This window comes from Nicotiana tomentosiformis, chromosome 6 (genome assembly GCF_000390325.3).
Source record: "Nicotiana tomentosiformis chromosome 6, ASM39032v3, whole genome shotgun sequence".
Lineage (NCBI taxonomy): Eukaryota > Viridiplantae > Streptophyta > Magnoliopsida > Solanales > Solanaceae > Nicotiana > Nicotiana tomentosiformis.
Genome location: NC_090817.1, coordinates 73,391,555 through 73,414,516, shown reverse-complemented (window position 1 = coordinate 73,414,516; position 22,962 = coordinate 73,391,555).

The window sequence follows — 22,962 nt, the reverse complement described above, 5'->3', positions numbered from 1 at the left end:
TCTAACAGGCTTGCTCAACTGGGTTCACTCGGTTGAGCACCGGTCGCGCCTCTCGAGGATGGGGCGTGACACTAACTCTCTTAACCCATCAACCTTTAGAACACAAATCCGGCCTTGAAGTTGCATAACTCTCGTCATCTCCAATCACAACCTCCTTAGCACTACCCCGCTGCACCGTTTCCTTCAACACCAATAAGTGAGGATCATCAAACTGGCGAACCTTGACGCTCCAACAATGATGACTATGCCACAACACAAGCAAGAACCCGGCTAGGCTCCAAAACATCTAACCTCACGAACTAATTGGCTAAAGCCTGAACATTCATGTCTAGTGGCCTTTCCATTGCCGGTAAATATGCAAAGCTACCCATGCCCTCAACCTTCCTACTCAATACATCAGCCACTATATTGGCCTTCCCCGGATGATATAGTATGGTGATATCATAGTCTTTCAACAACTCTAACCATCTCCGTAGCCGCAAATTAAGGTCCTTCTACTTGAGCAGGTGCTAGAGACTTCGATGGTCGGTATAGACCTCAATTGGAACACCGTATAGATAGTGCCTCCTAACCTTCAGCGTGTGAACAATGGCTGCCAACTCTAAATCATGCACAGGGTAATTCTTCTCACGAACCTTCAACTGTCGAGACACGCCGGCAATCACCCTACCGTCCTACATTAATACAGCACCAAGTCTAATATACGACGTATCGTAATACATGGTGTACGATACCGAGCCTGTAGACAATACCAACACTAGGGCTATGGTTAATATAGTCTTGAGATTCTAAAACCTCACCTCACACTCATTGGACCATCTGAAAAGAGCACCCTTCTGGGTCAACTTGGTCAATAGGGCTGAGATAGATAAAACATCCCTCCACGAGCCGGCGATAATAACCCACCAAACCCAAAAAGCTCCAAATCTCTGTAGCTGAAGTAGGTCTAGGCCATTTCTGAACTACCTCAGTCGTCTTAGGATCCACCTTGATGCCCTTGGAAGATACAATATGGCCAAAAAGGCAATCGAGTCCAACCAGAACTCACACTTTGAAAACTTGGCTAATAACTAACTATCTCTCAATATCTGAAGTATGATCTGAAGATGCTACTCATGATCCTCTCTGCAGTGAAAGTAAACCAAAATATCATCAATGTTGATGATCAGAAAGGAATTCAAATAAGCTAGAACACCTGGTTCATCAAATCCATAAAGGCTACATGAGCATTAGTCAAGCCAAATGACATCACCAAGAACTCATAGTGACCATACCGAGTCTAGAAAGTTGTCTTAGGGATATCCGATGCCCTAATCTTCACCTAATGGTAGCCAAATCTCAATTCAATCTTGGAAAACACTTTGGCACCCTGAAGCTGGTCAAATAAGTCATCAGTCCTTGACAACATATACTTGTTCTTTATAGTGATCTTGTTCAACTGCCAATAATCTATGCACTTCCTCATCGATGCATCCTTCTTCTTCTTCACAAACAACACTGGTACACCATGAGACACTCGGTCCAATGAATCCCTTATCAAGCAAATTCTGCAACTGTTCCTTCAATTCCTTCAACTCAACTAGGGCCATACGATATGGTGGAATAAAAATAGGCCGAGTGCCCGAAACCAAGTCAATGCAGAAGTCGATATCTCTATTGGTTGCATGCCTGACAAGTCTGTAGGAAATATCTCTGGGAACTCATGCACAACTGGAACCGAATCCATGGAAGGAACCTTTGCATTGGAATCACAGATATAGGCCAAATATGCTAGACACCCCTTCTCGACCATACGCCGAGCCTTCACATATGAAATGACCCTCCTAGTGGAGTGACCAGGAGTCCTTCTTCATTCCAATCACGGTAACCCCGACATGGATAATGTCATAGTATTGGCGTGACAATCCAAAATAGCATGATATGGTGACAACCAATCCATGCCCAGAATCACATCAAAATCCACCATATAAAGTAATAGGAGGTCAACTCTAGTCTCATAGCTCCCTATTTTGACCAAGCAAGAGAGATAAATCCAATCCACCGTAATAGAATCCCCAATGGGCGTAGACACATAAACAGTAATACTCAAAGAATCACAAGACATATCCAAATATGAAGCAAAATAGGATGACACATACGAATAAGTAGAACCCGGATAAAATAAAACTAATGGATCTCTGATGACTCTGCCTTAGATCTCGCTTGGAATGCATAACAACAGGGTTGAGCCCTACCAACTTAACCTCTGCCTCTCAGACAGCCTCTAATGGGCTTGCCTCCACCTGTAACGGCCTGACCACTACCTCAGGCTGCCTGCCCCTGCCTCTAGCTGACTGAGCGGGTGGTGGAGCAACCGGTGCTAGAATCATAGCACGCGTACCTTGCTGTGGTCTATTGCTCCTCATTGTAGGACAATACCTCATGATATGACATGTATCCTCCCACCCGAAAACAACCCCGTGGCTGGCGTAACTGTTGAGTCTGAGATGATCTTTAATGACTCGAATGACCACCATAGTAACTCAGTAGCGGTGGTGCACTAATAGGAGCTGAACGTGCACTGAATACTGGCTGCTCAGAATGAGACCCGTGACTACCTGAAGGACCGTGAGATACATGCAGTGCTAACTGAACTGGCTTGGTAGAATGACCTCTACCAAATAAACTCTTGCCTCCCGATGAGGAACCACTAAAACCACGACGAGGCCTTTTCTCAAATGCTTCCTCTATACCCTAACCACGAATCCTCTCGGTTCGCCTAACTATCTCCATAACCTAGTAAAAGAAATATCATCTTCAGTCTCTCTAGCCTTCATCGACGTTGTTTTTTGACCGGAAGGCCGAGAGCTAACTATTGAGACTTTGGACGATCCGGACACATACTTCGTGAAATGGTTCATGCATGTTTGTTGCCAGGAGCAACAAGATCAAATTGGTAAGGATTAACGCTTCATTTCTATCTCTATGGTCGATGATCATAGAAGCCCCTTTACTATTCTGTATAAATGGGTATTCTATTTGTATAGATAGGGTAGAGTAATTATTGATATGAATATTGTCGAGCATATCAAAAAGGTTGTGTTTGGACGTGTTGGAATTAGAAGAAATTTTGAGGTTCTAATTTACTTGAAAGTGTAACACCCCAAAAAATTTTGAAGTACTTAAGTGTAAAGCCTGGTAAAGTTTGAAAAGAAAATAATGTTTCATGTTGCTGGACTAGGCTTACGTGTTTGAGGATTGTAGAAATTCTTCGCGGCAAGCTTGCTCGCCGCGGCTCGAACTTTTTGGGTTGAACAATGCACGGGAAAGTAAAAGAAAATTTTTGGTGAAAAAGTGCATTTATGCGACCTCATAATCACTCTACGAGCCGCATAATGGCCGCAAAAATGAAGCAGGAGAGGACCATTCTGGAAGCAGCTATGCGACCGCATAACAGTTATACGGACCGCATAGTGACCGCATACACAGATATATTTTTGATCATTTTTGTCAGCAATTATGCGACCGATATGCGGTCCGCATATCCCTTATGTGGTCGCATATGCGACTGTAGAACCATTCCGGAGCTCCATTTTTTTTATTTTAAAACCCGACCCTAATTCGTTAAATACACGCAAAGGGTCATTTTTGAGCAAATATTCTGATGTTTTAGAGAGAAGGGAGAGTGTTTTAGAGAGATAGAAAACCCTAGGCTAATTATTCATCAAGTCTTGCTCAAATCTTGGAAGATTAACAAGAAAAACCCACAAGTTCTTCATCTAAGAGGTAAGGTTCCATACCCTAGTTTTTAATTTCGAATTTGGGTAGAAGATGGTTGATTAGGAGTATGATTCTTGGGTATGAGAGTATTATCTATACATGCATGTACCAAAAAGATTTGTGGGAAGATTGTTGAGCTTAAATAAGTAAGGATTGGGTTGTGTAGTGAAGGAAATCTTGTAGAAGAACCTTGTGGTTAAATTTGCACACCTAGTGTTTGATAAAATGCTCAAAAGAGCTGAGACCGTGAATATCTTCCTAATTGTTGTTAAATTTTGTTATGTCTCAAAATAGATTGGGATTGCTAGAATTTCCGGAACGTTGTGGTAAATTAAGAAAAGCTCAATTGAGGTATGTTGGCTAAACTTTCTCTCTTGGAATTGAATTCCATAATATTCCCGTGAGTTTCAAAGTTTGGGTTGCGTATTAAAATGTTGTGGCTTTGAATCGTATTTCAAATGAAAGCTACTATGCCAAATTGTGTGAGAAAATCCCAATATTCTTAAGACTCTTAATTGCTCATATGTGTACCTAAAGTCTTGATTTGGAATGTCTTATTGTTGATAACCTATATAGATGGTTGACAGTGAATTGGGGATATAAAGTGTGGCCAACATGCCAACAGTAAAAGTTATACTTGTGACCAATGGTGCCAATGAAATGAAATAATGTGAGAAAGATTATGAAATGAGCTTGAGTCTACTATTCCAAAATTGACTTCGACAATATAATCGGCTAAATGTTTATGAACTTAAGTGATGCCCATATGTGGCTGTTTTAGCTAATGCTATGCTTTGTAAGTAATTTTCAATGTGTTTTGCGTTCTTACATATTCGTGAGTGGAGATTGTGTATGATTTGAATTTGTGCTTCGATTGCCAATCATTTTACTCCATTTATTGGGAAGAAATCAATTGTGTTTAAAACCTTCATTACTAATGAACTTAATGTTATGATTTCCGAAATATTCTACTTGTTGATAATTATGATGATGATCTATGAAAGGGAAGAAATGAAAGCGTAGAATATGAAATACGGCCATTGCGCCATGAATAAAGAATCACATGTATGGCCAAGAGAGCCAATAAAATAATAATGTTATAAGTGGTTGAAAGTACAGATTAGGTGATATGTGGTGTGAAAGGTTATGAGATGTACGTATTTGTACTTTTGTTTCAAATTTGTTATGAAATCCTGTGGACGGTCTATGAAACGCATAGGTATATTGTGTTATGAAATCCTGTGAACGGTCTATGAAACAAATAGGTATATTATGTTATGAAATCCCGTGGACGGTCTATGAAACGCATAGGTATGTTGTGTTGTGAAATCTCGTGGACGATCTATGAAACGCATAGGTATATTGTGTTATGAAATCCCGTGGACGGTCTATAAAACACATAGGTATATTGTGTTATGAAATCCTGTGAACGGTCTATGAAACGCATAGGGATATTGTGTTATGAAATCCTATGGACGGTCTATGAAACTCATAGGTATATTGTGTTATGAAATCATGTGGACGGTCTATGAAATACATAGGTATATTGTGTTATGAAATCTTGTGGACGGTCTATGAAACGCATAGGTATATTGTGTTATGAAATCCTGTGGACGGTCTATGAAACGCATAGGTATATTGTGTTATGAAATCATGTGGACGGTCTATGAAATGCATATGTATATTGTGTTATGAAATCATGTGGACGGTCTATGAAACGCATAGGTGCATGGTGTGTGAGAGGTATAGGTGTATGGTATGAATAAACACTATGGACGGTCTATGAAACGCATAAGTGTATAATATGATATGTGAACACTAAGGACGGTCTAATGAGACATATTATTAATGCAGACAATAGGTGCCATTTTCATGTCCTTGTTTGTACAGGTTGTTTCAATTAAATTATATTATGTGTTCCACGTATAGATCATATGGGCATTCTATTTTGAAAGAGGATTTCTAGCTATACATACTAGTGCTATTCGACAGAACTAACGTCCCTTTTGCCGGGGGCGCTGCATCTTTAATGGATGTAGGTTGTTCTACAGCTGGTGTTATTGATAAGTGATAGCAGTACACTCTTTTCAGCTGATTTGGTGAGCCCCACTTCATTTCGGGGTCATGTATCTTTTGTTTCTCATGTACTTTGTGGTTGAGGTATAGCCGGGGTCTTGTTGCCGGCATTTTCATATTACTCTTCAGTTGTACTTAGAGGCTCCGTAGGCAGGTTGTGGGTGGTATTTGATGCTGGGAATTGAATTAGAACTGTTGGTATTTGGCAACATGTTTTTCATTAAATCTATAAACTCGTACTACTTTGGAAATATTGAATGATGCTATTAATGGGAATGATATGGAAGCGGTTAATGAAATCTCTTCAGTATTTGATTAACGGAGTACATCTCCTCTTTATTCACGAATAAATTTGGGTAAAATGAAATCGAACAGGCTTGCTCAGTCGGGTTCACTCTGTTGAGCGCCGGTCGCGCTCCTCGGTTTTGGGGCGTGACAGAAAGGGTAATCTGGAAATGAAAGAGTTATTTTTATTTTCATAATTAACCGATTATATGCTAAAAGATCATATAGAAAAGTAAGCTAATCAAACCAATCTTTCTTGTACAATGGAAAGGGCCACTGGTTTATCTCTCCAGCGAATTAAATTGGCCAAAGGTGTGCGTTCATGAGCCCATGCTAAAGTTTCAATCAATTCCTGCCAATATCCACGCCAAGAAATTAAGAACATAAATCTAGTAGCCCAAACAAGATGTCCATATTTTTATAAGATATCCACGATTTCTCTCTATATGTAATCCAATAAAAAAATCAATCGGTTCCGTTAAACTTGCTATATGTTATGTATTATCAACGATTTCTACATAAGGCGGCAAGATGATATCTTGAGCAATTACATATCCAGGACACTTGACACAAATAGACGTATCAGAAGTTCCATATAGATTACTTCTTAATACAATTTCTTTCATATTCATTAAAATTTCATGTACCGATTCTTGAATGCCCATTATGGTAGAGGCAAATTTTCCATCTCCAAGGAAAAATGTGATCTCCTATGAGAAAAATTCCCAATTCTCCTTTTGGGGCTTTAAATCTCACATAAAGTTCTTGTTTCGACAATTCAAAAGTTGGAGAAGGTTTTTTACTAATAAACCGATATTGAAAATCATTCCATTCAAGATCTTTTATTCTGTCAAAACGTCAGATATCTAAATTTTTGTAAGGCCCTCCTGGAATTCCTTCCAGAGCCTGTTGAATAATCTTTATGGATTTTGTCATTTCACTGATTTGTACTAAATAATGAGCTAATGAATCCCCTTCTCGTTGCCATTGAACCTGCCAATCAAAGTGATCCCTACTTAGTGAGTCTGATGAATTGTTGGCACCAGTCCTATATTTTGTCTCTGTGGACCGAGGAGAAAAGGGGCTTGGCAGGAAGAGGAGTGTACCATGAGAAGCAAGGAGGTCAACCTCTTTCAAATATACAACATGGATTACTGAGGGTTCGAATCCCCCTCTTTCCGTTGATGACTTTATTTTTTTTTTCAAATTTCGAAATCCTTTGTTCTTATTCTTAGTTAAATGCGTGGAATAGAACAAATCTTAAGAAAATTTGAAAATCAAGCAAGGAAAAACCCTTTTTATTTTATTCTTCACGTCCAGGATTACGTCCGGGATTATTAGATAGGAATCCAAAGGGGGGTTGAAATAAATAAGATTCAGCTCAGATCCAAAGAATTAGAATCCCATATTCTCTCATTTCTTTGTCTTTTATTTCATATTCGATTTCTTCATTGCGGATTTCTCTATTCCTTCATATATGCCTTTCTAGAACCCATCTAAGTAATGTGCACAGTACAAAGTTCATGATGCAGAACTCATTTGGTTCATCCTATTGGTGTGACCCATCCGAAATATGTATATTCCAAATAAATGTGAGAATTCCAATGAATCCATGATTGTCTTTTTTTGTTAGCCTATCGATAATTCCCTAAATTAGACCTGCTTAATCTAGAACAGAACGTGCAATTGAAACGGTCCCTCCAACTGATATTCTTGTTCCACCTCCAGACCCAGCTTCCGATCCCGGTGTATCTGATGGGGATCTTAGGGGAGTCATACAGCTGTTGGCTCAGATAGTGGCTTACCAAGCCCAGAGATCAAATATTGCACCCACTTCTTCTAGTCAGCCAGGGGATTCCACTAGTTCTAGGATGAACAGGTTTCACCAATTGGATCCTCCAGTGGTCACAGAAACTGATCCTGAGAAGGACCCCCGGGATTTTATTGACGAGATGCACAAGACCCTCCCAGTTATACGTGCTACTGAGATGGAGGGAGTGGAATTGTCCTCCTACCACCTGAAGGGGGTGTATTCTTGGTTTGAGATGTGGGAGGTCTCCCGTGAGGAGGGGAGCCCTCCGACGAGGTGGAGTGAGTTTGCCGATGCTTTCATTGATCATTTGTTACCTGCCGAGACTAAGGCAGCCCGTGTCACTGAGTTTGAGAGCCTGAAACAAGGGAGCATGAGTGTGTGGGAGTATCATATGAGATTTGTGTGCCTATCCAAATATGCCACCTACATGTTGCCCACTATGGAGGATAGAGTGTGCCGGTTTGTGCAGGGTCTTAGCCCCTTAGTTATTAATGAGACCGCTATAGCTTCCTTGAATTCTGATATGAACTATGGTAATATGGTGGCATTTTCTCAAGCCACGGAGACCCGCAAACTGAAGAGTAAAATGGAGCGGGAGAGTAGCAACAAAGCCCGCTCTGTGGGCAACTTCAGTGGTATTTCTGGCGGTGGTGGTGGAAGGTTAGCATTTAGGGGAGGGTCATCAGAACAATCCCAGTCTTTCGCCCAGTCTTAAGTTAGTGCACAGCCATCGGGGCCCAATCAGCAGCAGGGGAGCCGTTTTAGGCCCAACCAAGGCAACAGGAGATCCTACTAGTAGGGTCGGCTTGGTGGGAGATTTCAGTAGCAGCTGAGGCCCCCATGCCCTAGATATGGGAAGATGCACTTTGGGGCCTGCTTCATGGACTAGCCCATATGCTATGGGTGTGGTATGAGGGGTCACATTCAGAGGGATTGCCGATCATCTCACTAGAGCATAGGCAGGGATGTAGTAGAGCCAGCTAGTTCTGTAGCCACTACATTCGTATCACCTCCTCCAGATCAAGGAACCTTAGCACATGCAGGGCGTGGTGCAACTAGGGATGGTACACAAATTTCAGGAGGACCCAACCATTTCTATGCTATGAAAGGTTGCAAGAGTTCAGAGGCTTCTCCAGATGTTGTCACAGGTATATTGACTATCTAATCTCATGATGTGTATCCTCTAATTGATCCCTGTTCCACCTTGTCCTATGTCACTCCCTATGTTGCTTTGGTATTTGGGATATTACCGAAACAGGTTCATGATCCGTTCTCTGTATCTACTCTGGTTGGCAACTCTATTGTGGTTGTGTGGGTTTATAGGGATTGTAGTGTCACGGTGTATAGTCGGGACACCATGGCCGATATCATTGAATTGGGGATGATTGATTTTGATGTAATAATGGGGATGAATTGGCTTTATTCATGTTTTTCCAAGCTTGACTGTCGAACCAGAACCGTTAGGTTTGAATTTCCAAATGAGTCAGTGATTGAATAGAAGGGGGATGATGTGGTGCCGAAGGGTAGGTTTATTTCTTACGTTAAATCCACAAAGATGATTAACAAGGGGTGTACCTACCATTTGGTTTGGGTTATAGACACTGATGCTGAGACACCTACACCTGTGTCCGTATCTATTTTGAAGGAATTTCCGGAGGTCTTTCCGGATAAGCTCCATGCGATCCCACCAGACAGAGAGATTGATTTCGGTATTGATGTGATGCCAGGCATGCAACCTATATCTACTTCGCCCTACAGAATGGCACCGGCAGAATTAAAAGAGCTAAAGGAACAATTGAAGGATTTATTAGAGAAGGGTTTCATCCGGCCGGGTGTGTCGCCTTGGGGTGCACCGGTCCTGTTTGTAAGAAAGAAAGATGGGTCACTGAGAATGTGTATTAACTATTAGTAGATCAACAAGGTAACGATCAAGAATAAGTACCCACTTCCAAGGATAGATGACTTGTTTGATTGAATATTAAGGAGCAGGATATTCCGAAAATAGCTTTCAGGACCCGGTATGGGCACTATGAATTTATGGTAATGTCTTTTGGGCTAGCAAATTCCCCGACAACTTTCATGGATCTTATGAACCAAGTTTTCAAGACTTTTCTTGACTCCTTTGTGATAGTGTTGATTGACGATATCCTTGTATATTCGCGAAGTTGAGAGGACCATGTCGGCCATCTCAGGGCAGTTCTACAGACTCTATATAAGCACCAATTGTATGCGAAGTTTTTGAAATGTGAATTTTGGCTTCAATATGTCACATTATTGGGTCATGTCATCACAATAGAAGGAATTAAGGTTGACCCTCAGAAGATTTCAGCGATGAAGAACTAGCCTAGACCTACAAATCCAACTGAGATTCGCAGTTTCTTGGGCTTAGTTAGATATTACAAGAAGTTTGTGAAGGGGTTCTCTACCCTTGCCTCTCCGTTGACTAAATTGATGCAGAAGGCTGTTATATTCGAATATCCAGATGTTTGTGAAAGGAGCTTTCAGGAGTTAAAATCGAGATTGACTACGACACCAGTGTTAAATCTACCATAGGGTACAAATGGGTTTGTGGTATATTGCGGTGCTTCAAGGATCGGTCTTGGGTGTGTATTAATGTAACATGGCAAGGTGATAGCTTATGCCTTTAGGCAACTCAAGAATAATGAAAAGAACTATCCAACACATGACTTAGAGCTTGCGGCGGTGGTGTTTGCATTGAAAATTTGGCGTCATTATCTATATGAGGTCCATGTGGATATATTCACGGACCATAAGAGTCTTCTATATATTTTCAAACAAAAGGAATTGCATCTGAGGCAGAGAAGATGTCTTGAGTTACTCAAGGATTACGACATCGATATTCTATATCATTCGGGGAAAGCTAATGTTGTAGCGGATGCTCTTAGCCGGAAATCTATGGGTAGTTTGGCTCATTTAGAGGCATAGCAAAGGCCGATGGCCAAGGATGCTCTTTGGTTGGATAGTTTGGGAGTTCGCCTTGCGGATTCTAGTGAAGGAGGAGTGATTGTGCAAAATAGGGTTGATTCATCGCTTGATGTGGAAGTCAAAGAAAAGCAGTACAACGACCCATTATTGGTACAATTGAAGGAGGGGATTGATAAACATAAGACCATGGCATTTTCTCTTGGCATGGATGATGGTACACTAAGGTACCAAGGGCGACTATCTGTTCCAAATATGGATGGTCTTCGGGAAAGAATCATGATCGAGGCTCACAGTTCTAGCTATTCCGTGAACCTGGGCTCTACAAAGATATATCATGATCTTCGGAAAGTCTACTGGTGGAATGATATGAAGAGGACTGTAGCGGACTTTGTGGCAAGATGTCCAAATTGTCAGCAAGTGAAGGCCGAGCACCAAAGGCCCGGTGGGTTGGCACAAAACATAGAAGTGGGAGATGATCAATATGGTCAATATGGATTTGTGGTGGGACAACCTCGCACACCTCGCAAGTTCGACTCGATTTGGGTAATTGTGGACCGACTCAATCCCAGAGTAGTGGGTCTAAGTTGACCAGGTCCCAGAGGTCATACCTGTTAGGCCCCGTAAAGTGTTTTCTAAAACCTGGGATTTCGTGGTACCGAAGTAGACTTATGTGTTGATGCACTGCGGTTCAGACTTTTTGTGTTGAACAATGCGTTGGGGAGTTGTATAAACATTTTGGAAGCGCAGGGCGTTTCTGCGGTTACAGAATTTATTTGCGGACTGCAGATCTGGCAAAGACTGAAGCAGAAATTCGGGCAAAATTTTTAGACCATTATCTGGTCCATTATGCGGCCGCATAATCATTTCTTGGGCCGCACAACCCATCGCAGACCCAGCACAAAAACTTTCGGAGGAAAGTTCTGCGATGCATTATGCGATCGCAGAAAGGGTCTGCGGATTGCAGACCGGTCACAGAGTGAGGCAGGAGTGCCCAGTTCCGGAGGGCCATTATGTTGTCCATTCCGCATACCGCAGAAGCATTATGCGATCGCATATGCGACCGCAGATCAGCATTGGGGCTTCAATCTTCTAATTTTTGAACCCAACCCCATTCTTATAAAACAGTCCTAGGGATCATTTTAGAAGGTTCAAACTTATATTTTAGAGAGAAGAAGGCGGTCTTGAGTGAGAAAAGAAATTTCTAAGTCACTTGTTCATCAATCTTTGCTCAAGTCTTGAAGAATTCTCTAGGGTAATTCATAAGGTCTTCAACCAAAAGGTAAGGTTGTAGCCCTAGCCTTCAATCTTGAGTTTTGACTAAAAATAGGTAATAAGCCAAGCAATTCTTGCGTGTGGGAGTTGGTGCATGTGCTATTTAAGGTTGTGGAAAGATTGTTGAGCTCAATTGGGTAGATTTTGGGTAGTGAAATAGAGGAACCCACCATAGGAGGACCTTGAGATTATAATAGCCAATTGTGATATTGGTAACTTGAGGCGCAATTTGTGATACGTTGTGATATTGATACGCATGCGGTGGTATAAGGTTTTGGGGTTGAAACGCATGTTGTGAGATAAGATGGACTTGATACGCATGTTACTAGTAGGGGAGCTACTTGAAGCCTCGCGGTGTGATAAGGTGAGCTAAAACGCGAGAAGCTATTTCGGGAAAAATGATTTTCAAAACTAAATGCAAGGCTCCCACGGCGGTATAAGGAAAGATTGTGAATTGTTTTGTGATATGAGACTACGAGGCGGTACCTCGATATTGACTCTTGATATGAGAGTTTATTCATTAATTTAGTTATATTTTGCATGTATGTTAGGCTTACCTAGTCTTAGAGACTAGGTGCCATCACGATATCCTACAGAGGAAAATTTGGGTCGTGACAAGTTGGTATCAGAGCTCTAGGTTCATAGGTGTTATGAGTCATAAGCAGGTTTAGTAGAGCCTCGCGGATCGGTACGAAGATGTCTGTACTTATCTTCGGGAGACTTTGGAACTGTTAGGAAAGTTTCACTTCTTTGATTCCTTATCATGCAAATTTGTTGACTTTGAAATTCTAAATCTCTCCTTTTCTATTCTCTCACAGATGGTGAGAACCCGCAAAGCTGGATCTGATGATCAGATACCCGCACACCCTGCTAGAGCAACAAGAGGCTGGGGACGGGGAATAGGCCGAGGACGGGCACGTGGTGCAGCTAGAGCACCTGCCCGCGCTACTACAGAGGAGCCACCAGTAGCTTTAGTTGGAGGGCAGGAACCTGAGACGCCTATTACTACCCCTGTATTTTAGAAGACTCTCGCCTAGCTTTTGAGCATGTTTAGCACTCTAGCTTAGGCGGGGTTGATCCCACTTGCTCCTTCCACATCTCAGGCCGGTTGAGGAGCACAGACTCCCATAGCCCGTACCCTAGAGTAGCGGTTCTAAGTTGACCAGGTCTTAGAGGTCATACCTGTAAGGCCTTGTTAAATTTTACCTAAAACCCGGGGTTTCGTGGTGCCAAAGTAGACTTATGTATTGATGCGTCGCGGTTCGGACTTTTTGGGTTGAACAGTGAGTTGGGGAGTTGAAGAAAAGTTTTGGATGCACATGGTGTTTTTACGGTCGCAGAATTGATCTGTGGACCGCAGATCTTCCGCGGACTGAAGAAGAAATTTGGGAAAAAGTTTTGGACCATTATGCGGTCCATTGTGCGGCCGCATAATCATTTCGCGGAGAGCAGACCGATCAGAGCTTCATTTTTTCTAATTTTTAAACCCGACCCCATTCTTATAAAACAATCATAGGGATCATTTTAGAAGGTTCAAACTTATATTTTAGAGAGAGGAAGGTGGTCTATAGTGAGAAAAGGAATTTCTAAGTCACTTGTTCATCAATCTTTGCTCAAGCCTTGAAGAATTCTCTAGGGTAACTCACAAGGTCTTCAACCAAAAGGTAAGGTTCTAGCCCTAGCCTTCGGTTTCGAGTTTTGACTGAAAATAGGTAATAAGCCAAGCAATTCTTGAGTATGGGAGATGTTCATTATGCATGCATGTGCTATCTAAGGTTGTGGGGAGATTGTTTAGCTCAATTGGGTAGATTTTGGGTAGTAAAATAGAAGAACCCACCGTAGGAGGACCTTGAGATCATAATGGTCACCTAGTGTTTGATAAAATGCTCAAATGAGCTAGAATCATGAACTCTTTTCTAATTCGTGTTCAATGTTGTTGTGTCTCTAAATACATCAAAGTTGCTAGGATTCCGGAGTTGTGTCTCTAAATAGATCAAAGCGAGGTATATTGGCTAAACTCCTCTTTTAGAATTGAACCCCACAATAGCCTTCTAACTCCCGTGATGCTCATTATAAATTGATTATTCCAAATAAGACTTGTGTTAGAATAATTATGCGTTCAATATGTATTCCAAAGATTATTGTTATGTTGAGTTACTGTTTGAGAATGTGGTTTAAGTATAGGTTGTGTGTTATTATGTTATGATTTAAAAATGTGATTCTAATGAAAGTTATCATGTCAAATTGTGTAAGAAATCACATGTGCCTACGACCCTAAATTGCTCAAATATGTGTTTAAAGTCTTAATTTGAAAGGCCTTGTTGTTGATTATCCATGATGATATTTGAAAGGGAAAGAAGAGAACATGAAATATGATGTGCACCCAATGTGCCAAGAATGATATTGCGTCATGGCCGTTGGTGCCAATGAAATGAATGATATGCAAAAGATTATGAAATAAGTGGTAAATACTTTTAATAGTAAATGCTTTGGGAGTATCGATTAGCCACCGAGGAAGGGTAGGTAAAAATAACCTAACCCCGAAAACTACATGTGCCAGTGTAGGAGTGATTGAGGGTTTAATCTCTATGTTAATGTGATGATATTTTTTTCCCTTTATATGGGATGAGATTGATGTGTTGAGCTGTTTCCCCTTACATAGGATGAGATTATTGCTAGCGAGATGTGATGTGATATCGACCCACACGGCATTGTGGCAAGACGGCTTAGCCGATCAGACTAATAAATAATATGACTTAGTAATTAAATAGGTACCCTAGTATACCTTTAAATATTAGATGTCGACTCTCTTTTATCAACAACAGAGAAACCACAAGTTGAATCTTGTTTTGACTAGTGCAAAATAAGGTGCGACAACATGGCGACTCTGCTGGGGATTTACACTTAGGTTCTGACATTAGCAGACTTAGACTAATTTGTCATCTAGATTTATTTGTACATTGCTTTAATTGTAGATAATATTGCAATTGCGTGCTTACTTGTCTTATTTGCTCTTTATACTTATTATCATGCTTATTGCTGCTACACTCTTGTCTGTTACTGCTTTATATACACTGTCATCACATTTCTTCTTATCGAGTATTGGCCATACACTATTACACATAATGGCACGCGAGGGTTGTCTTTTACACCCCTCCAAACCTTCTTTTTAAAACTCCCTAGTTTCAGAGAATGGCTTTGTTAGGTCAACTAACAAAACGTCTCGCAGCCTTCAGTCCAACTCAAAAGTAGGAAACACTCTACTCTAGCAAAAATAGGTCATATTGCATAAACCTTAGGTGAGTCAGTCCTTGGCATCGATGCACAATTAGGAAATCCACCTTGGTGTCAACGGGCCATGCACCCAACGACATGACTTTTGTGGAAAGACAAACAAACCTGACAAGACACTTGAAGATCCAAATCAATCACTTACCAAACATCTTTATTTTACCCATCTCAAAAAATGAAAATCAATCGAAACATCCCTGAGATTAACATTGTAATGGGAGCGCCACATAAATTGAAGCAGTGGTGGTAAAATATTCACCGGGAACACGAAGATGAGGTTCAGATGCACCTGGGGGCATTAACCGCTTTGCTTAACATCCGAGCAGACTGGCTGCTCACTCTCCCATTGATAGAATTTTGGGATCCGGCTAAGGTGGTGTTCAAATTTTCCAACTGTGAGTTAGTACCGACATTGGAGTAAGTCACGAGTTTCACGGAGCTGTTGTTCAACGGAAGGAAGCCGATATTGCCAGTTACTTTGCCCGGCTACCGATTCTTGGATGATTTAGGTCTGACTAATAGTAAGTGTCTCAGAAGTTTCGAGGATGGAAGGGTGAGCCTCGACTAGTTGTTCGATATATTTGGGCACCGTGAAAGCTATGAGTGGTATTCAGGAGAGTTTCAAGGTGACCAACCGACGTGGGAGAGTCTCAGGCTAATCACTTTCTCAATGGCACTATTGGGACTATTGGTCTTCCCGTAGAGTAGGGGTCGGATCAACATCAACCTATTACCTGTGGTTCTGGCGACCTTCTGTGGAAATCTTTAAGTTACTTTGGTGTTGATGGTGTTAGCTGATATGCTGAGGGCTTTGTGCTCATGTGCACGAGGTTATGATTTACTTAAAGGTTATAACTTGCTGCTTTAGATCTGGTCTACTGAACATTTCTTCTAGCGAGAGGCCACCATTAATTACTTTGTGGGCGTCAGCAACATGATCTGCAACCAAAATTAAAGAATAAGACATTGGGTCTCCCCACATGGGCAATAAGAGTGGAGGGAAATGCTGACCAACCTGAGTGGGGAATGGATCAACTGGAAACTATCATGGTTAGGTGGAAGAGCAATCTTGAGGACTCCTTAGAAATACTTCATTGAGCTAATCGGACTTGAAGGTATTCAACCTTATTCACCCATGCGGGTCCTCAAACAGTTGTCGATGATCCAAGATATGCCTCTATGGACAAGGACAACATTATACGAGGATAAGTACAATGGACAGATTCCAATTCCCAAGATAAGAAGGCTCTAGGAAGAGTGGAACGACCTGTTCACAATGCCGATGGGTCAAAACTCGTGGTGCACTCCTGAGTATTATGTATGAATCAAAGAGGAAGAAGAGCTGGCCTGGCCAACCAGAGAGGGTATAGCCTGGTTTGAGGATGCAGCGGTTGCTTTATAGATTTACCACGATATCCTGCCACATTACCTTATGACCACTTCAATGCACCGTCAAGTGGTCCCAGGATCCATCGATCATATGTTTCCACCTACTAAAGACAATGACCGGATAGTGGAGTGAATCCAAATAGAGTCCAGCACAGAGCCAGAATAAGATCTAGAGGAGGAGTCAGAGTTCAACGATAACAAGGAGGAGTTTGAAGAAGACCCGGAGGAGGATCCGGAAGAGGAGCCAGAAGAATAAGAGGAGATGGGAAATGACTCAGGGGATGGTTATTAGAGTTGGTTGATTTCCCTTTCTTTCACATTTTGTACCCTTATCCCCAGCTTTCTCTTTTACTTTCCAAAGGGGCAAGTTGTCCAAGTACATGCAGTTCTATGAAACAGTGATTTGTTCCCACTTATATCAGTCCAAATTATCAATGAAAACAAAAATTTCTTTGGATCTAAATGTGTCAAGTCTAAATGTCTATCAAATATCTGTGATTTAGGCCTACCTCTGGCAATGAGATCTCCCCACGAATCCTAGAAAATGCGCTAGCCTTAATGCATGAATTAATTGCTCTGTGTGATTTCCTGCTTGTATAAATGAAGAAACTTACTCTTGTTCCTTTTTTCTTTTACTTTCTTCTTATTTCTCTTTTGCTTTATTATTACCACCGGAAACAAAAAAAGCAGGTTTGTCTCTACCAAAACTGGCAGAACCACCATTCAATCTAAGATCAAAGGGAAAGATGTCAGCTACAGAAAACCGACTGAACATGCTCTGGTCATAGCCGACAGCCTGGGGCGATCAGGGGAAAAGGACGAAATCAGGAATGATGAACACGTGGCAAGTATGGCCCAGGAAATGGAGTCTCTAAGGGAGGAAGTACAGCATATCAGGGAACTATCGCACCGGGTCGTGACAACGCTTCCTCAACCACTTCGATTCCCTTCTTTGGATTCAATCCCCTACCACTTTCCTTCCACATCATGCCAAAACAACAACACCTGAACTTCCGCTCCTACCACTCAAGTCAAACCCCCAGTAACCCCCACAAATCCATAAAATCCACCTATCTACACTCCCTACGTACCACAGTACATTCAGACACCATAAAACCCGCCTATCACCACCAATGCAACTCACACCCCTCCTCGTGATGGAGTCATTTTTACCACTAACCAGCACATACCCGTGGCACATGCTGCCGCCCATGAGCGGTATGTTCCCCCTGTATATACCATTTTTGAACCTACCGTTACAGTACCTATCACGGTCAGGGTGCCTTATGTGATTGATCAATAAGCCGATATGGAAAGGGAAGTTAGGCATAAGGAAGAAGAGACATTATCTGAGCAGCTTCAAATTTTGAGAAAGCAACTGAAGAACCTCCAATTTGCCCGAGGAAGTGAATGTTTGGACTACGAGGATCTGTGTATTCATCTGGATGTGGATATACCAGCAGGGTATAAACCCCCAAAGTTTGATATCTTCGATGGGATGGGTGATCCCGACGCACATTTGAGGGCGTATTGTGAAAAGTTAGTCAGAGTGGGGAGGAATGAGAAGATAAAGATGAATTTATTTATAAAAGGTTTGACGGGAGAAGAACTCACCTGGTATACTCGACAAATCCATAAAATTGGAGAACTTGGCAAATATGGCGGAGGACTTCATGGATCACTTTCGATTCAACACAGAGATCCCTCTCGATCGGTTCGCACTGGTGAAGCTGCAAAAAAAACCATCTGAGTCATTCCACAAATATGCACGATGGTGGAGATCAGAGGCTTCCAGGGAACAACCTTAGCTGGACGACAGTGAATTAACCAAGTATTTCATCAGATCCTAAGAAGGGATATACGTTGAAAAGATGATGGGAATGATGGGATTTAAATTACCTGAACTGGTCAAGATGGGAGATTTATTAGAATAGGGCATAAAATCCGATAGAGTACAATCGATGGAAGCACTGCAAGCGGCCAGCAAGTCCATCCAATCAGGGTCAATTGGTAGCGAAAAGAAGAAGAAAGAGGAGGTCTCAGCAGTCGTCCCTTACTATCAACCTAGCCCACATCATAGAAACACTTCCTATTGCCCAAACAATCATTCAACACTACCCACTTCCACTGCAGTCTATAACACCTAACCATATTATCAACCTTAACCACAATACAACCCTCCTCGAGTCAACAACAACCGGAACCCACAATGACCACATGCTCATGTCCAAACCACTACTCACCAAAACCTACCCGCTTATGCACCGTGCCCTCGTCCCAACTTTGAAGAGAGGGGTCCTAGAAATTATACCCCGATTGCTGAACCTCTAGCCCAATTGTTCGAGGGATGAGAAGAGCGGGATTAATACATCCACTTGAAGGAAGGGTTCCTCAATACCCCTCTAAGTATTTTAATGCAACAAAAAGGTGTGTGTATCATTCCAATGTACCTGGGTACGATACTGAATATTGCTTTAAGATGAAAAATGAGATTGAAACATTAATCAAGAGAAGATCCATTCAGTCCACTCCGGAGCCGCCCAATGTGAATCGCAATCTGCCACCAAATCACCGAAACCAGGGTGTTAACATGATCACATTGGGCGAAGAGTATGACCTAAAGAGAACGATTGTCACTATAGGAAATGCAGAAGCCTCTAGGATCCCTCCTCAAAGGGCTCCAATTATTAGAGTACAAGTGAGACCTACAGTGATTGTTCAAACTTATCAGCGACAACCTGCCGTTGCTACAGAAGATGAAGAAATTAGGGAATACAAAACCATCCCATGGATGTATTAGCAAAAGGGGAAGGCCAAAATGCCAGACTCTACCGCAGCCCCTGGTATGGCTAGGTCTGGGAGATGCAACGCTCCTGAAGATGTCAATTAAGGGAACTCGGGAAGAGAGCAAATTCAAATAAGGAACATACCAGACCCAGAAGCCATCGAGTTTTGGAAGAGAATGTCAACCAAAGAGTATTCTGTGGAGGAACAACTGAAGAAAACCCCAGCACAGATATCAATCATGGACTTGTTAATGAGTTCCGATAGCAATAAGGGCGCCCTGTTGAAAGTACTAAGTGGGTTAAGTGTACCAAGTAACACCACTAGTGAGGCATTGGCTGCGATAATTGGGAAGAGACAAAATTCCTGTCGAGAGCGCAAGTCACAAAAAAGCTCTTCATATCACTATCAAATGTGGGGACAAAGTGCGTCCCGAGTTCTGGTCGATGGAGGGTCAGGATCAAAATTTATTCGATCTCCACCCTATGTGAGATAGGAATCCATTTGAGGGAAGTCAAGTAAAGCCACGTGAGAGTAAGGGACTTTGATGGTTCGTAGAAGGATGTTATTGGAGAAATTTATTTGGCCTTACAGATTAGGCCGCTTGAATTTCCCATATTGTTTCAAGTAATGGACATCTCCTCTTCCTACAACTTGCTGCTGGGAAGGCCCTGGATACATATGGCAGGGGCCGTCCCATCCACTTTACACTAATGCATAAAATTTGAGTGGGGATGTTAGGATATCGTGGTCCTCGGCGAGTGGGGTCACTCCGCTTATTTGGAGCATGTTGTTCCATTCATTGAAGGGCTAGACGGAGTTGCGTTCCATGTAGTGGAAATCATGCAGAGTGCCAAAATGGATGAAACAGTAGAAAACTTGGGAATGCAGTCGCCATATAGATCCAGGATGGCTATGACCCGATGATGAAATACGGATACATGCCAGGAATAAGGTTGGGAACCAGGTCGGACGTATTCATAGAGCCAATTGAACCTAACGGGCAGAATGGAATGGTCAGCATAGGATATCAGCCTCTGGAGGGTAAAGCTCATACCGTTAGATCCGGGTAAAAGGTTTTTGCGCCAGAGCATGTTTCAAGTCTGGGTCAAAATTCAGTACCAGAAGATGATATCATCGACGAGATGGAAAAGTTGTTCGTGAATATATTTGAAGAATGTTATGAAGGGACTGACATCAATACACCAACTATCAGGGATGCCAAACTAGGGGAAGAGCTACGGAATTGGACCGTCGGTCCATATTTGGTTCGCTGGGAGTCTTGGTAGTATGGAACTTTAAAAGTTTATTTTTGAAAAGTGCACAGTCAATTGAGGCATGCACCGTGTATGTGCCTTTTTGTCATTTACCTCATTTGAACGCTTAAGATGTTCCTCTTTTGATGAAATAAAAAGAATCATTTTCTCAAATATTGCAACTTTATTTACCGCTTCATTTATACTTAACTTTTCTTTTCAGTAATCAACATGCTAAAAACTCGCATTCTAGGATTATGACATGTAACCAAACCGTTGAGCGCAACGACCTAAATTACGAGGAATATGATGAGAGTATGATGCCAGACAATCTCCCACATGAGATCGAACAATTGGAGAGTTAGAAAAATCCCATCATCGAAGAAACGGAAGTGGTCAATCTTAGAAGCGAAGAAGATGTAAAGCAAACTAGAATCATCATTCATCTAGAAGCCGAGCAGAAGGAAAAAATGGTTGAGCTCCTTCGACGGTACATCGGTTTGTTCGCTGCCGGGATTAAGCACTGATATTGTCTCACATCGAATGCCTACAGATCCTATCAGATCGTCGGTCAAGCAGAAGCCCAGGAAATTCAAACCTTATTGAAGTTTGAGGATAAAAGAAGAAGTGACCAAGCATATAGAGGCAACTATGGTAAGGGTCACCAATTATCCCAGTTGGTTGGCAAATATCGTCCTAGTACCCAAGAAAGACGGAAAGATCAGAATATGTGTGGATTATCGAGAACTCAACAAAGCTAGTCCAAAGGATGGTTTTCCTCTTCCAAATATCCACATCCTCATCGACAAATGCGTGAAGAATGAACAGTAGTCGTTTGTTGATTTTTCGTTAGGTACCACCAAATCTTGATGCACGAAGAAGATGCCCTTCACCACACCTTGGGGAGTTTACTACTATAGAGTCATGTCATTGGGTCTCAAGAATGTTGGTGCCACCTACATGAGGGTCATAGCGATCCCTTTTTCAGACATGATTCATAAGGAGATTGAAGTGTATATGGATGACGTCATCATAAAGTCTTGAAAGAGTTCAGAGCACTTGGACGATTTGAGGAAATTTTTCGAACGCCTACGGAGATACAATTTGAAGTTGAACCTGGCAAAATGCACGTTCAGAGTCCCTGCTGGAAAATTGTTGGGCTTCATCATAAGCAGGAACGGAATAGAACTGGATCCATCAAAAATCAAGGCCATTCGGGAACTGCCACCACCAAAGAGTAAAAATGATGCAATGAGTTTCATGGGTAGATTGAATTACATTAATCGCTTCATAGCCCAGTCCACGGTAATCTGTGAACCCATTTTCAAGTTTCTAAAGAAGGATACTGCCACAAAATGGACAGAAGAGTGCCAGAAAGCCTTTGACAGAATCAATGAGTATATCAATGAGTATCTGTCAAATCCACCAGTGCTGGTTCCCCCCGAACTCGGGAAGCCACTGTTACTATATTTGTCAATCTTGGATAACGTCTTCGACTGTGTGTTGTGACAGCATCACGAAAATGGGAGAAAGGAGCAGGCCATCTATTACTTAGGGTTCACACCATGCGGGCCAAGTATACTATGACAGCACGCACTTGTTGTGCCCTAACTTGGATTGCCCAAAAGCTAAGGCATTATATGTCAGCATACACTATGCATTTGGTATCTCAGCTCTGCCCGCTCAAGTACATCTTCCAGAAGTCGATGCCTACCGGAAAGCTAGCTAAATGGCAAATAATCCTCAGCGAATTTGAAATTATGTACATAACTAAAAAGGCTATCAAAGGACAAGCTTTAGCCGACCACCTCGCAGAGAATCTGGTGGATAGGGATTACGAGCCGCTTACTACATATTTTCCCGATGAAGAAGTATTATTTGCTGGAGAAGATATTGCAGAATCGTACATTGGATGGAGAATATTTTTCGAAGGAGCAACAAATTTCAAAGGAGTCAGAATTGGGGCCGTCCTGATTTCGGAATTTGGACAACACTATCTAGCATCGGCAAAGATAAGATTCCCTTGTACCAATAATATGGCTGAATACGAAACGTGAATCCTTGGAATTAGAATAGCAATCGACATGATCA